Source organism: Pinus tabuliformis, chromosome 4_2 (assembly GCF_031772625.1).
Source record: "Pinus tabuliformis cultivar Carrire ecotype Pingquan chromosome 4_2, CPIR1, whole genome shotgun sequence".
In the NCBI taxonomy this organism is placed as follows: domain Eukaryota; kingdom Viridiplantae; phylum Streptophyta; class Pinopsida; order Pinales; family Pinaceae; genus Pinus; species Pinus tabuliformis.
Window position 1 is genome coordinate 316,821,900 of NC_142304.1, and position 15,597 is coordinate 316,837,496.

A 15,597-nucleotide genomic window follows, 5' to 3' on the forward strand; every position below is an offset into this window, starting at 1 on the left:
TGGAATGATATAAGACCAAAAATTCGACACGCAAAGCCACTAGATGTCCTAGGGCTAAAACGTGAAATCGGTAGAAAATGGCAAACACCCAAAGTATGCAAATGTAATCTATGCAGACTTTTGATTCATATCGTGAAAATGATAATTCTAATTGTGCAAGTGTGATCTATGCAAGAGAATTCTCAAACACAATATGATTGTAATCTAAGAATCAATCAAGTGCAAATCAAGAAAAACAGGTGAGAGTTCCAAAGATCAAAAAATAAAAGCACTCAAAGGCGATTAACACTCATACACAATTTTTTTGGGAAATTTTTTTGCAAAAACAAAAGCAAAAAGATGCAAAACTGTGAAAAGACTGAGACAAACCTCCAAGTAATGATCAAAGGAAATAAAATTAAGAATTTTCCAAAAAACCTCAAAACCAGTCAAACAAGACTCTGACACACTCAAGTGATTGAAAAAGGTGTAGCTAGACACAAAACCCAAGCTTGGAAGGCTGCAAACAAGAAAACTGGAAAAGTTCACAGGCCTGGCGTGACTGTCAAGCAGAAAACTAGCGCCAATTGAGGATTGGCGCGGGCTGTACACTAGAAAGTGGCGCCAATTGGCGCGACTGTCATGCAAAAAAGAGCGCCAATCAAGTTTGCTAGCTTAAAAATAAAAAAAAGCTGTCCAAGGCTTGGTCGACAGTATCCAGACAGACCAGGCAGAAAGAGACAACAGAGCATCCAACACAGAAAGCTATCTAAGCAATCAAAACAAGAGAAACCAAAGAGACAAGACAAACTCCGAGCTGTTTAGCTCGTAAACCAAACCAGAGATTGAATGAAGTGGCGTTGATCTACTTCGCTAATGCAAAGCAATAGTGTTTTGAAGGCTATCTCGCCGTACTTCAGGCTCCATCTAAAGTTTACAAATCGAAAAACAAGCTAACTCCCCAGTGGAGTCGCCAAATTGTTGTGGAGGTAAATCCTCTCTGCGGACAGAGACGATCCCTACTAGCCCAGGCTGGGTCTAGCAACAATCACATAATGCTATCACGCAAGTTCCTAATTGCAAATAAAAAGTGGATAGCGAGAACCTACTTGGATTCCAATGCTAGTGTTCGTAGAAGAGACATCGCTCTCGTTCCTTTGCCTTGGCGGGTCACGGTCCCCACGACCTCCGTGATTGGACACTTGCACATGAAAAGAACAACACAAATACAAGCATAAAATCTAGTAGATGCAATTATATATCAGTCAGAAAAGATATAACTCAACATCAATCACAGAACAATGAGAGTGGAACCATAATGATAGTCATCTATTATTGATAAATAACAAAGAAGAATACAACCATAGTTCTGATGTCGAATCCTCCTTTGGCTGGGTTGTCAGCTACACAATTCTTGCAAAGCTTGTTGGGATGAGAAACAAGCCTCTCTCTCTTGGGTGACAAGAATCTCCTCACTTAGATTTGGCCTTATGGGCGAAAAGAAGGCTCTTGCAGCTTCAAACTCTTGAACTCCTGGAATTCTCTATCACTATAGTAGAACTGGAACTACTAATAGCTTTCTCAAGGCATAGAGACAAGCTTTTATAGATAGAGAGGAAAGAGATAGGATCAACCACATTATGCATGGGATTAGCTTTATCACTTAGAAACTTCCATGAAAGGTGGAAAACCACTTCCCTTGTATGGAGATTCGAAGCCAAACCATCCTAGCTCAACATAGATTCAGTTGGTGAATGGGTTAAGGAGAACCTTCGTAAGCTTGTTGGTTAGAAACTTTACTCAATTCGGCTGGCGCGAGTGCGACTATGAGACAGAGCGCCAATGGCGTGCCCTATTTAGAGGATTTCCCTCATTGGCGCAGGCAGTACACTATGGACCCGCGCTAATGCAAAAGGAGTTGTTTTCATGGATATTTTGCAGGAGATGTCTTCAGGGCATATGAAGCTCATACTTAGAGGAATATGATGCAAGTGGTTTCAGGTCATGTCACTTCTCACACGTCCCGGAATGAGTCCTCCAGTGTGCGGGTGAGGGGTAACAGGGACGGTGAAAAATGGTGACAAATTGTTGCATAACAATAAGAAACCCTTAAAGCTAGAGTAGTTAATGTGTTGAGAATAGCCATATTTTGGGTCAAATAGTGATTTGAATCAGCATGAAGATATTGCCTCGGGTGAGATTTCTTACAAAATACTTGGTGAGAGAAAGAACCATCATCTTTCTTAGAGACAAGCACATCAAGGAAGAGTAAGCTACCATTAACTTTAATCTCTGTGGTAAATTTGATGGACCTTGATTGATTGTTGAGATGCTAAAAATACTGATTCAACCTAACATGACTATGAGGCTACAAGATGAAGGTATCATAAAAAACCTTTTCCACAAATTTGATGATAATTGAGTTGAAGCCAAAGCTTTAGATTTAAAATCTTCCATGAACAGATTAGAAACGATGGGAGAGAGAGGAAAACACATGAGAACGTTGCACATATATGCTCATAGAATTCACCATCAAAACTAAAAAAATTAAGGGTAAGACAAATCTCAACAACCCTCATTGTATGAGGGTGAGTTATGTGATTGATTAACTCAACAACCACATTAATATGGACATTGATGTAAAGAGAAATGACATAAAAACTAACCATAATATCATTAGGATCAAATTTACACCTTTTAACTCACTCGCAAAAGAGTAAGAGTCCTTGACAAAATAATTAGTACGACCAAGAATGGGCCTAATCTTCAAGGCTAAATATTTAGCTAAAGGACAAGTAAGGCCACCTAATATGTTGACAATGGGTCTAAGGGGAGTGCCCTCCTTGTGAATCTATGGAAGCCAACAAATTATCAAAGTTAGAGGGTTGTTGTCAGTTAGTTTATGGTTTATGGGGATGACAGAGCTATTAGATTTAATAGCTAAGGAAACAAATGTAGATTTTTTTTGGGGGGGTTGTTACTGAGCTTTATATAACTACCATTGTTACACAAGTGATCTATCATTTTTCTTCAATAGTCATCCTTATCAAAGATAAAAACTGCCCTGCTTTATCGACTTTAAGGACAACAATGTTGGGGTTATTCTTTAAAACTTTAAGGGCCTTAAATTTCAACTTGCCAATATTGCTCCTAGGAGGTTTAACTTTCCTAAGAATAATTGCACAATAATGACTACTGATATTTTTAATGGGATCAGATAAGTCATTATGCCAAATTCAATTTTGCAAATAATATCCTAAACAGAGATCTTTCTTAATGCTAGGGCAGAGTTTAACCTTTTTTTAGAAAATAATACACCACATGATCAAAAGCGAATTTGTGAAGATTGAGCACCCTCTTTTAAAAGAGGAGAGGAAGAATTATAATTCTTATTATTGATATTATTATTTAAATTAATATTAATTTATTATAATATTTAAAATTATTAAAATTGTCATCATTACTAATATTAAAATATTTAATATTATTATTTTCATCATTACTACTAGCTATTATTATAATTCAGATTGATATTACAAGCTTAAATCCATATTAACACAAGATCTATTAAGCAGAGAGAGGGATCAAATCTCTTACGGCACAAAGCTATTTTTTAGTGCAAAACTTGAGGAAAGGTTTGCACCTCGAGTTATTTGATCTCTCTGGATGCTTGATAGATTCGTTGTTAAGATGGATCTAGGTTGGTTTCATTCATGTGCGATCATACAAAATTTGTTGAATATATAATTATTTTGATCATTTTAAATATGTTAAATATGTCTTGGAATAATTTGGTCAATTTAATTTAAAATTTTCTTAGTTACCCCAGTTTGTTGAGACGAGAGAGACTCTTAGTAACTTGAATGATGAAAAATGATGAAATAAAAATTTTGAGTGCAAAGAGTCAATGTAACAAGTTTGATTGATAGAAAATGTGAATAATAATAATATAGTCAATTATAAACAATATTCATTGCTATCAATCTAAGACTATTTCGTTATATTGTTCCTATTGTCACACCTATTAGTTTTTCCATTTTTTCGTCTCGATCATATGAAAAGAATAGTTTGAATCATAGACCATTTAAATATTTAACTCGAGGCACTGTAGTAAACAACATAATTTGTCTCTATGGCTCTCCAATATTAAAAATAGTTTTCTCCAAAGTAAATAATTGTGACTTATGGAGTGTTAAACCCCAAATAATTTTCCATGGAAGTTTACCATGTTTGAATGCAAAGTAATTAAAAATGTTGAATGATGGAAAATCATAATAATAAGAATATAGCCAATTATAAATAACTTATAGTTTCAATAAGAAAACATTTAGGGTAAGCAAAGATTTTCCTTAGGCTGAAAATTCAAATATTGTATTTATGATTGAATTAGTGTAAGACATAAGTCAATTCACGTCATGAATAAATTTTTATGTGCTTACACTAATACAAAGTGTGTATGTTTTTGGGGATGAGAAGGAGAGTGGAGGGAGATAAGATATAGATGGGGGACGAGAGAGGGAAGAAGAGTGATCCAGATTTAAATAGGAATGAAACAAATTACATAGATAACCATAAGCGCAAAGATGCAGTGGAAATAATACTTCATTTCATTAATGTAAAATACTGAAATATGCTTACAAACAACAATGGAAATAAACCAGCTAGGGCTATGGTAGCTTATCTCTGAGAAGAGATGTGGTGGCAACATGCCTCTGAACTATGTTACAATGAGGATCGAAGACCTATTTATTGCTGAGAGACAATGCAAAATCCTTCACATCCCAAAACCTAACCCTAGAAGATGAAATGGCAAATTGTGGACCCCGTTTTGGGTAAGTTGGTACATCAACTTCCCGGGGTCGTAACTTTGGCACCTGATCCTCATTTGATGTGTACAATAGCTCATTAGAAAGATCTATTTGATCACTACAACTTTGGGAAGAGCAACATCGGTTCATGGACCCATGTTGCACCCAGATTTCCAAAAAAATGTCATTTATGGCCTCAAAACGGCTCCAGAAGTTCAAGACCTTAAAAGCTGCTAAAAATGGTAAATTGTGCTACAATTATAGAAACTAAAAAATTGAAAGAGATAGTTGTGGGGGTCCAAATGGGATAAGTTGGTGGCCAACAACATCCACTTGGATCAGATAGAGAGGTAAAGACAGGGAGGGAGGAATAGATATAGATACAAAGAGAGAAATGTTAGAGAGAGCGAAGGGGAAGACAGGGAGAAGGAGGGGAAAGGAGGGAGGGAGAGAGAGAGATAGATAGATATGGAGAGAGTTTGTGTATTTTTAGGTGGTGAGATAGAGAGATGGAGAAGGAGAGATAATGGGAGATAAGGATATAGATGGAGGATGTAGAGATATTCTTACACTACAATCAATGCACAATATTAATCTAATTACTTTGAAATTAATGTACATCATACATCTAGTTGCATCAAATCATAAATCAACATCTACACTAAAATCAATGCATATAGTGTAAGGTGTTAAATAAGATTAGAAATCAACATGTACACTAAAATCAATGCATCTAGTACAAGTGATCAAATAGGAATAGAAAACAATATCTACACTCAAACCAATGCATCATGTGCAAGCAATTAAATAGGAGTATAAATAAACAACGAAACTGAAATAAATGCATTTAGTGTAAGGTATTAAATAGGATTATAAATTGACATCCACATGGAAATCAATGCATAGAGTGCATGTGATGAAATAGTAATAGAAATCAACTGCATTGAAATAAATACATCTATTTTAGTCAAAATCCAAAATATTCATGACTTTCTAGATCTAACTTCTATTTTGTATTTGTCTTTGTGTGTCTCTTTCTTATTGCCTCTCTCTCCACCTTCCATTCTATTTCTATCTCCCCCCTTCTCCTTCTCTCTCTTCCCCTCCCTCTCTCCCCTGTCTGTCCCTATCTGCCTCTCCCCCCTTTTGTCTATATATCTCTTCTACCCTCTCAACCCTTGCCTTCTGTATCTATACCTCCCTCCATCTCTCTTTATTTGTCTCTCTATGTCAAGCTCCTAAACACATGTCACATACTCTCTCTCCCACCCCATATCTATCTATCTATATATCTATCCATCTCTCTTCCTTTCCCTCTCCATCTCTTCCCCTTATCTCTCTCTCCCCCCCCCCTCTCTCTCTTTCCATCTATATCTCTATATCACATATGTATATATTCCTCCATCCCTCTCTTTGCCTCTCTCTTCTACCCTCTCCCCAGCCCCATATATATCTATATCTCCCCTTGTCTCTCCTTCTCACCTGAAAAACATAGACTCACTCTCTCTCTCTCTCTCTCTCTCATGCTCTTCTCTCTCGATCTCTCCCTTTCCACTCCCTCTCCACCTTTCTCTCTCTATGCCTTTCTTCCCCTTCAAACTTCATCACTCTCTCCCCCTCTCTCCTATCTCTCAAGTCCTCTCTATTTTTACTTCTTCTCTCTCCCCTTCTGTCCCACCTCCCTTTGTCTCTCCCCCAAACATACACACTCTCTCTCTCCAGCCTCCAACTTTTTCATTATGTCCCTCCCTCTCTCCTTCTCTCTCCCCCCCTCTCTCCCTCCATATCTATATCTCCCTGTCCCTCTCTTCCCCTTCTTTCCCTATCTTTATCCTTACATTGTCTCTCTCTTCCCTCATCTCCTCTCTCTCTTCCTTTCCCTCTCTCACTATCTCTCCCAACTCTATGTCTCTCTCCCCCACTCTATTCCCCCTTCCATCTATCTCACTTCTTAAATATCATCCCATTGTATTGTATTTAAGAAAGTATCTCAATTAATAAAAAAGATAATTGGTTGTAAGATATTAAACCTATATTTTGGATCAATCATGTACAACAAAATACAATAATGAAAAACTTAAAAGAATCATGCACTATATTTCATCTATCATTGCTAATTACTTTTCTATCTCATTTCCCTTGGTTCCTTGGTTAATATGCATCTATCATGGTTTTTTATAATATTTTTTGTATTCTATAAATTTCACATATGTATATATAAAAGTATTCTCAATTTTTAATTTATTAAAACCTCCCTTTAATCTCTATGGGAATATTGTTAGTATTAGTGAGGATGGAGGGTTTAGATATACCTCAAAAGTAATTTTAACATTTTTTCTCTTACATTTAATTTTAAAATGTTATAAAATTAAATTTAAATAATGGGTTTGCAAAATATTTTGATTTTGATATAAGTGATGGTTTTTGGGCATGTGGTATTGATAAGCCATGGTATTGGACCATGGTGTAAAGGCCTAGATCCATAACATAATAATCAAAGGCCTAGATGGCCCATGGTACTATAATTTTCTTCCCTCCTCTCCTTCTTTATATTTCTCTTGTAGGTATTGGCCCATGGTATTGTAAACAAACCGACTTAGAAGTTAATAATATCCATGATAAATATTCATGATTAAAAATATTTTCATATTGTAAATACTATGTTTTTATGAACTTATTAATTAAATTTATAGATGGAACATGTCTATATTAATTATTACAAATGTTTACTTACATTACATCTACACATGTGGCCTAATACTAATTAAAAAGTAATATTATTAAATTTTACCTAATATTTCAGGTCACACCCCACACTAAATATTACATTCTACTTAATATTTCCCATGACTCCTACTAATTTTATAGTTGAGCTTGTTTACTTTTAAATTACAAATATAAAGAAAAATTACAATAAGAAGTATATTGGGTAAATTGTAATATTATAGTATTATATTTTATCCAATATAACTTAGTAAAAAGTGGATGGAGGTAGGAAAACATATTAGATAAAATGAAATAACTATATTTTTCCTAATATTTCCTCACCTCTACAGACAAATGCCTTGTGCCAACATATCCATAATATATTTTTTACATTTATAGGCTACATGGATTCAACGCTACTAATTATGTATCTAAATATAACATCAAACTAACATGAACCTAGGCTAGTTTAATCCCCCTTAAATAGATGATATGAGAGAAGAATTCCATGAGTCATTTTTATTTTTTTTATTACTTAATTTTTATAGGGCTAATTTGTTCTTTTTGTTATTTTAATTTTATTATCACCAAGTTACAATGTTTACATTACATTAAGGTACACATCTCTACCATTGAAAATTTTATTTTGACATAAGCAAAATGTTAGCATTATATAACTTTAGGTTACATATTTCTAGCATACTATAGACATTAATCTAAACTCAATGAAGAAATTACATTAACTTTCTATAATAAATTTTTTTATTTTATTTTTTATTTATTTATTTATTTATTAAATTAATTTATCTAATTATATAAAGTTTGATATAAAATAAAAATAAAAATAAAAATTTAAACATTTAAAAATAGTATATATATATATATATATATATATATATATATATATATATATATATATATATATATACTAAAGTTATTATTGCCTTTTCAAGTAACTTCACCCACAACATCTATTACATATCAAAGCCATAAGATGGGCCTCATGGTTGAGATTCCACCTAGAAGCTCAAAATATTAAAGGAGGCAACGGATGAGCTAGACATCTCAGAAGATCCGTCAGAGGAATAAAAAGTAGCTTTTACTAGATTGCTGAGTGAAATAGAAGGGTGCTATAGCAAGCTCGACCATAAGGTCCGGAGGGGCTCGACCATAAGGTCCGTCTTATAATTAATATTACTATTAATTTTATTTTAGATTTATTTTAATTCAAATCTAGATTAAATTTCTTGAATTATAAATTTGAGATTTAATTTCACAAGAGAAAAGAATTAAAATGGATTTTAATAAAACTAACTAATTAAAATCACACCCCAAACTATATTTTAAATGTTATCTATATAATATTATTTTCTATTTAAATATTAATTTAAAATAATATTTTTGAAATTAGGGAAAAAAATAAAATAAATAAATATATATATATATATATATTTTAATTATTATTTTTTATTAATATTTTTCCGAAAACTATTTGGGCAAATTAACTAAAAGGGATCACATTCGAGCTTAATTCTAAGAGTGTTGAGCTCAATTGTTGGACCAAACTAATATAGCTTAAACCCAAGAGTGTTGACGAGAATTGACCACATGACATGCCAAAACTAGTCATGAAACTACTAAAACCTAAACCCAAGAGTATTGAAAAGAATTAACATGATGACTTACCATAAAACCAAATAACTTAACCATTCAATCTAATTTTATTTTATTAATATTAAAATAAATTTATTTTACTAATATTATTTTATTTTAAGTTTATTTTCAATAAAAATATTTTCATTAACATTTCCGAAATCATCATTTTCCATGGCTATCCTCACCCTAATCTATTTTTATCACTAAATTGAATTATTTTAAAATAAAATTTTATTTTATTGATATTAAAATTTCTCTCAAAATCCTCATGCTCCATTGTTATTGCTTAGAGAGACCTGGGTAGATCTCACATAAACTTATAAACATAAATGTAAACATAAACATTTAACATTTTTAATTTAATGTCGGCCCTATTAAGAAATCAATCTAATTATTATTATGTATAAAGAAAATATAAATTTAAAATATAAAGAAGTTTATGAACACTAAAAAAATAGGTATGGTAAATAAATAAAAATATAAATGAACTCAAGATATGGAAATAAATAAAACCTCTTTTTATACTTACTCCAAAAATATAATAAATAAATAAAAATATAACTAAACTAGAGGTATGGTAAATAAATAAAACATGTTTTTGTATTTAGTTCATAAACCTCTTTATATTGATGAAGAGCTATGTTGCCAGGAAACGTGGGTGCGGGGACTGGGACTGGGACGGGAACGGGGACGGCATTTTTGGAAATAGGGTGCGTGGGTCCGTCGGGTAATATAATAATATTAAATTTTAATAATTATATCTTATAAATTATAAATTTATAATTAATAATATATATGAAATTTGAATTTGTATATTTTTTCAACTTTAAACAAGAAAACTTTAATGATAATCATTTAAATGGGATAGATTTTGTCACACACAGTTGAGATACACTAGCCTAGTTTCCTACAAACTCAGGAGTACGCTAAAAAATCCTAAAGTATCGTGAGTTCTCAAAGACTCAACATTTTAATCTTTATTCTATTGGGCTGCCTTGTGTGTTTGGTGGGATAGCAGTGAAATATATGCTGCCGGTAGCCATAATTTATACTTTAATGTAGCCACAAGCCTTAAAAAACCACAGAATTTATATGTTAATGACAAATGTAATGATTCAATTTTTCAAAAATTAAAATATATATACTATGAACTGTTTTTCCTGAACAAATTCTGAACCATTTAATTGGATTTTGTTGATCCATGGTGAAATTACATTGCAAGGGCAAGAAACACCATTGTTAGAGGGTAGATAATGAATTGGCTTGAATGTTGTGTAGATGATTGAGTTGAAAATTTGAAATACATTTTCACTGAATGGTTTATATTGTAAAGAATAGCAAAGAGCTATATTCAGTGTATGAATGAAATTATGTAATGCCATTCATTAATGCAAAAAATGATGAAGATTTTCTGTGCTTTATTAATCTAATTGCAACTATTTCATGTTAAAATAACTGAAACGTATACTTCTCATATTATAGTATATAGTATAAAAAATTAAAAATTTAACAAGTCTCGGCTGAGTAGAGGTAAGTTTGTGGCATTGTCATCTCTGTTTAGGGCTTCGGTTGGGTACAGGAGTCTGCATAGGGAGGCCGAGGTCTGTTCCTTAGTGAACAGTGAGTTGTTTTGTGTAAACAATGGCATGAATCAAGCCCTATAGCTCAGTGTTTGACAACAACAAGGAGGAGGGACTATGCTGCAGCTCTAGGAGGAAAATTGAGTGTATAAAAGTGGACTCACAGTTGTGGCTCATGTTCAAGACAGTTCGAAACAGCAAGAAATTGTGACATTCATTCCAGCAATTCTGCTTAATGTAGTTGAGCCCCTATGGGTGTTCACTGTTCAAATGTGTAATATAATGCACCTATATTTTTCACACGTGGGTCTTGTGAAACGTTTTCGTGGAATAATAAAATTTAAAATGGAAAATTGTAAATACCATTGCAGCTGAAGCTGCTCTATCCACTGCCACTGAAGCTTCCCACTGCTGCTGAAGTTGCCCACTGCCACCGAAAATGGTAAGCGAGGACGACTCAAGCCTCAACCAAATGGAGAAAACTTAAAAGTTAAATGAAATGAGTGATCACGTATCAGATATTTGCTTGTGTGCGTTCATAAAGAGTTAAAGTTTTAAAGATTTAGGGTTTTCTAGGTTTTTTACCTTTGTTATAAGTTATTTTTTAAATTTCAATAAAAAAAACTATTTGAAAATTAAATTTTTAATATAGTTTTTTTATGGAGAACCCAAAGAACCCAACCCGAAGAACCCGTTAAAGGAAAAGAACCCAATTTTTTTTTTGAAGAACCTGATTCTTCATGGAAGAACTCGGTTCTTCTGGGTTCATCTAGGATGAACCCGTACCTGAATCCGGTACTTGGGTGCAGGAACCCGGGACAGGTTCGAGAACCCCACCCCCAGGTGCGGGTATCCGTGCAACATATATTTTATTTAGATGAATCCTCTGGGTCAAATAGCATTATAATACCAAGTGCCAAATACCATGGGCAAATACCATATTTATAAAAGAGATATGATAGATTAATAAAAATATAAATAAACCAGAAATTTAGTAAATAAATAAAACAAATTTTTTATATTGTCTCCATAATTCAATTTATATTTACTCTATAAACATTTTCTCTTAAATAAACTCCCATGAATACCACTTTGCATCATTCTAAACCGTAAGATTTATTATTAGAAGATTAAACCATCCTCTACTCTCACAGATAATCCCATAACCCTCACACACGAATGATGTCACAACCCTCTCACCGTTTGTCGTTGGAGTAACCCATAACCATCTCAGAGGGAAATAATTACCATTCGTACATACTTCTACCAAAAATGATTTAGGACTTGTTTATTTTATGAGGTGGAAACTATCCTAACTATTTTCTCCATTCTCAAAACCGAAATGTGATGATTCTTCCTCTGTTGATGTAAAAGAATTGGATAGTCATCCGATATTAGCCATTTAGGATTTGTTTATTTTATGAGATGGAAACTATCTTAGCTATTTTCTCCATTCCCAAAACCGAAATGCAATGATTTTTCATCTCTTGATATAATAGAATTTGACAGTCATCCAACATTAGCCATCACTACAAGAATCCGTATTAGAAATATGTGTTCTAAGTGTTGACCGAGTATGAAGGCATATTTCAGAAGTTATTCTTGATTTCTTGGAGGGGAAGCTTCAAGTATTGATTAATCTAACCCATGATTAACTTGGAAAATGTTGCACCAAGACAAATATTTCCAAAACTTTCACAATGGTTATGTTGCACCAAGACAAATATTTCCAAAACTTTCATAGTAGGTTTCCTAAATTCCAGTGTTGGAGTAGAGTATTGATGGAGGAGTCTGAAGGAATATTCCAGAAGTTATACTTGATTTCTTTGAGGCAAAGCTTCAGATATTGATTAATTTAACCCACATTCAACTTGGAAAAGGTTAAATTAGGTTTGGATAACAATGGATATGCTGCACCAAAACAGATATTTCCAAAACCTCTATAACAATTTTCCTAAATTTCAGTACTACAGTAGACATATTTTGATGGGACCCTACCCTGATTACCTACGGCATATCATTTATTTGGATTTCGTGGATGATTTGTTTCGATGTGTGGTTTTAAGGTGTGGTACTGTGGTTTGATTGATTTGAGGACAAGTGTCTTGGTCTTGGGTCTCGCTCCTCCTACCTCTTACTGTACAAAAGAAACACTAGCTCACCTCATTCCACTATTGGTCTGGTCTTTTGTTGCGCCATCGAGGTGAGTGTTTGTGCTTTGTCTCAAGTCGCTGCTCCTCAAGGTTTCGCTTACACACTCGGCAATCTCCTCTCTTTTGCACCTTTTTCTGAAGTTTTGCGACCCCTAGTCTAAGTCATGGGTTTCTGTTTATTTGGCTCTGATTATGATCATGATTCCTTGTTGTTCTCTGGTTTTGATTATGCTACTGGCTTTCAAATGTTTTCCTCGTTGTTTGACTGTAAATTTTGTTTTTTCTACAGGTCATGGTTGTGGGGCATCTTGACTCTTAGTGTTATTCCAGGATCTAAATAGAGGTAAGCTCTCTCCCTCCATGTTTTAACATTCTGCCTCACTTTCAGCTATCGTTGATTGTTCTTGCTCCTAGCGAGTAGTGGGTGCTCTGTGACTGTGGCCTTGGCCCGCGGCCTCCTTCCTCCATTAGAAAAAATCTACTCTCTTAAGTGAGCCTTCCCTAACCCTTGGCTCTATCTTCAGTTTTGCTTATTTCACGACTCTATCTATTGCTTGCTTACGGCTTCGTTTTGGTGGCCATGACAAGAAATGGAATTGGGCTTGTTTTTTACTGGTCATGTGCCCTAATACCGACACAAGTATTGGGTAGCGTCGCACCTTGTTGTTCCTCTGTTTACTTGTTTGAAGGGTTATGCTTCTTGCTAGGTCTATTTTCGAGGGAAGTGGCTTCGGCCTCCCTAGTTTGTAGCTAGTAATTTATGCTTCCAGGCTATTGTTGTATATGTGAGTATATTTATGTTTTTAGCAAACTATGCTCATGTTGGTCCCATCGGAAACTCGAAGTTTTGTTTGGCATTGTCGTACAAGACCTCTGTTCTGTTACTTAGCCATATTTTTGGGCAGTTGTATCTTGGACTATAGGTATTCGATATTGATATATATACACAGTGATTTCTTTTTGATAATTAAGTAGCAAAGGGAAAGGTTATGAGTTCTATTGGTACCTATAGGAATTTGTATATTCCTTCGACACTGATTTACTTTATTCTTCTGCAAGCTCACTCTGTTGTTTTGTTGAACTTGTCCACGTACATTTTTTACTCCTGTGTTAGTTATTCATTCTCTATCTTTGTTATAAAATGGATAAATGATCTTTGTTAAGTTAGGAAGAAAATACTCAAGGTGCAATATATGGATTCAGACTTTCTTATTTTCTTCAGAATGATTTTATGCTTGTTTCTATTCAATGCTCTATGATGATTACAGTAGTTGTTTCCTCTATTTTTGTATAGATAACTGTACAGATATTGAACTGTTAGTAGTTACATTTAGTTATTCCTTGATAACTGTTCTTTCTTAACTGTATTCAAAAAGTAACTTTTAAACAAAAATAAAAAGAACATAAACAAAAACAAATAGTGCGCAAAGATGGCCTTAAGCTTAACATAAGGTCCTAAATGTCGTCACTAGAAATTTAAATGAAAATAAAATAAAATAAAACCTAAGTGTAACTCATTTTGTTTGCAAAGACAAACACTCTAGCCATGGCCTCCCTTAGCTAGATGCTCCTACATCTGGCTCCCAATGTAGATGAAAATTCATGGCTCTAGTCCATGAGATCATTGATAGAATACCCTGCACATTGTATCTTCCTGCATCAAGCCATGAGCTATCCTCAATAGGGCGGTTCTTGCACTTCATGAGGTACTCCTTTCTTCTAGTCCACTTGGCCACCTGTGTATCGAGGATTTCTTTGATTTCATGTGGCTGAGTTGATGGCATTTGTCTCATCCACGAACTACTCTCTTCCTAAGTATCCCATTTTGGCTATGCCGAACTATTCCATTCAGGACAAGCAGTGTATGGGAATAAATCCATCACATTAAAGATGGATGATATTCCTATACCTGGAGGCAATTGCAGCTCATAGCCATTTGCAAAAAATTACACATAATTATTCAAGGTCCAATTTTCTTCAATTTCAACTTATTGTATTTTCCCTTAGGGAATCTTTCTTTCCGCATATGCACTAGGACTTGATCCCCTACATTAAATTGTACCTCTCGTCATTTTAGATCTGCTTTTTGTTTGTACCTTTGACTATTGTCCTATAATTTTGAATTCACCTGCTCATGTAGGTCATTAATTGCTCTTGCGAAATCTTCCCCATCAACACTTCTTCTCTCTAATTGTCCCAAATCTCATAACTCATGCACTCCATAAAAGATCTAAAAGGGACTACTTCCTGTGCTTTGATTTGGGGAATCATTGTATGCAAACTCTGATTGGGTAAGTACACGATCCCATATTTGTGAATTTTCTCCAACTAGACTCTGTAGCAAGTTTCCTAAGCTCCTATTCACCACCTCCATCTTCCCATCAGCTTGTGGGTGATAAGCGAAGCTAAAATTTAACTTGGTGTCCAGATTTGTCCACAAGGTGCGCCAAATATTTCCTATGAATTTCACATCCCTCTCAGAAACAATGGACTTGGGTAAGCCATGTAGTCTAATGACTTCAGTGAAAAAAAAAGTGTGCTACATGGATAGTGTCACTGGTTTTCCTGCAAGGGATGAAGTGTGTCATCTTGGAGAAATATTCCACCACCACAATGATGGAATCAAAACCCTGCTTTGTTTTTGGTAGACCCAAGACAAAGTCTAGACTGATTGAATCCCACGGTTTGTTTGGAATAGATAAGGGTGTATACAAC

At 34.2% G+C, this 15,597-nt stretch overlaps 1 pseudogene; it reads left to right on the top strand.

Moving 5' to 3' along the window:
• LOC149169243 (calcium-transporting ATPase, endoplasmic reticulum-type pseudogene) overlaps positions 1 to 9,880 on the top strand; it is a 45,842-nt pseudogene extending 35,962 nt beyond the window's left edge.
• The last annotated feature ends 5,717 nt before the right edge of the window (positions 9,881 to 15,597 follow it).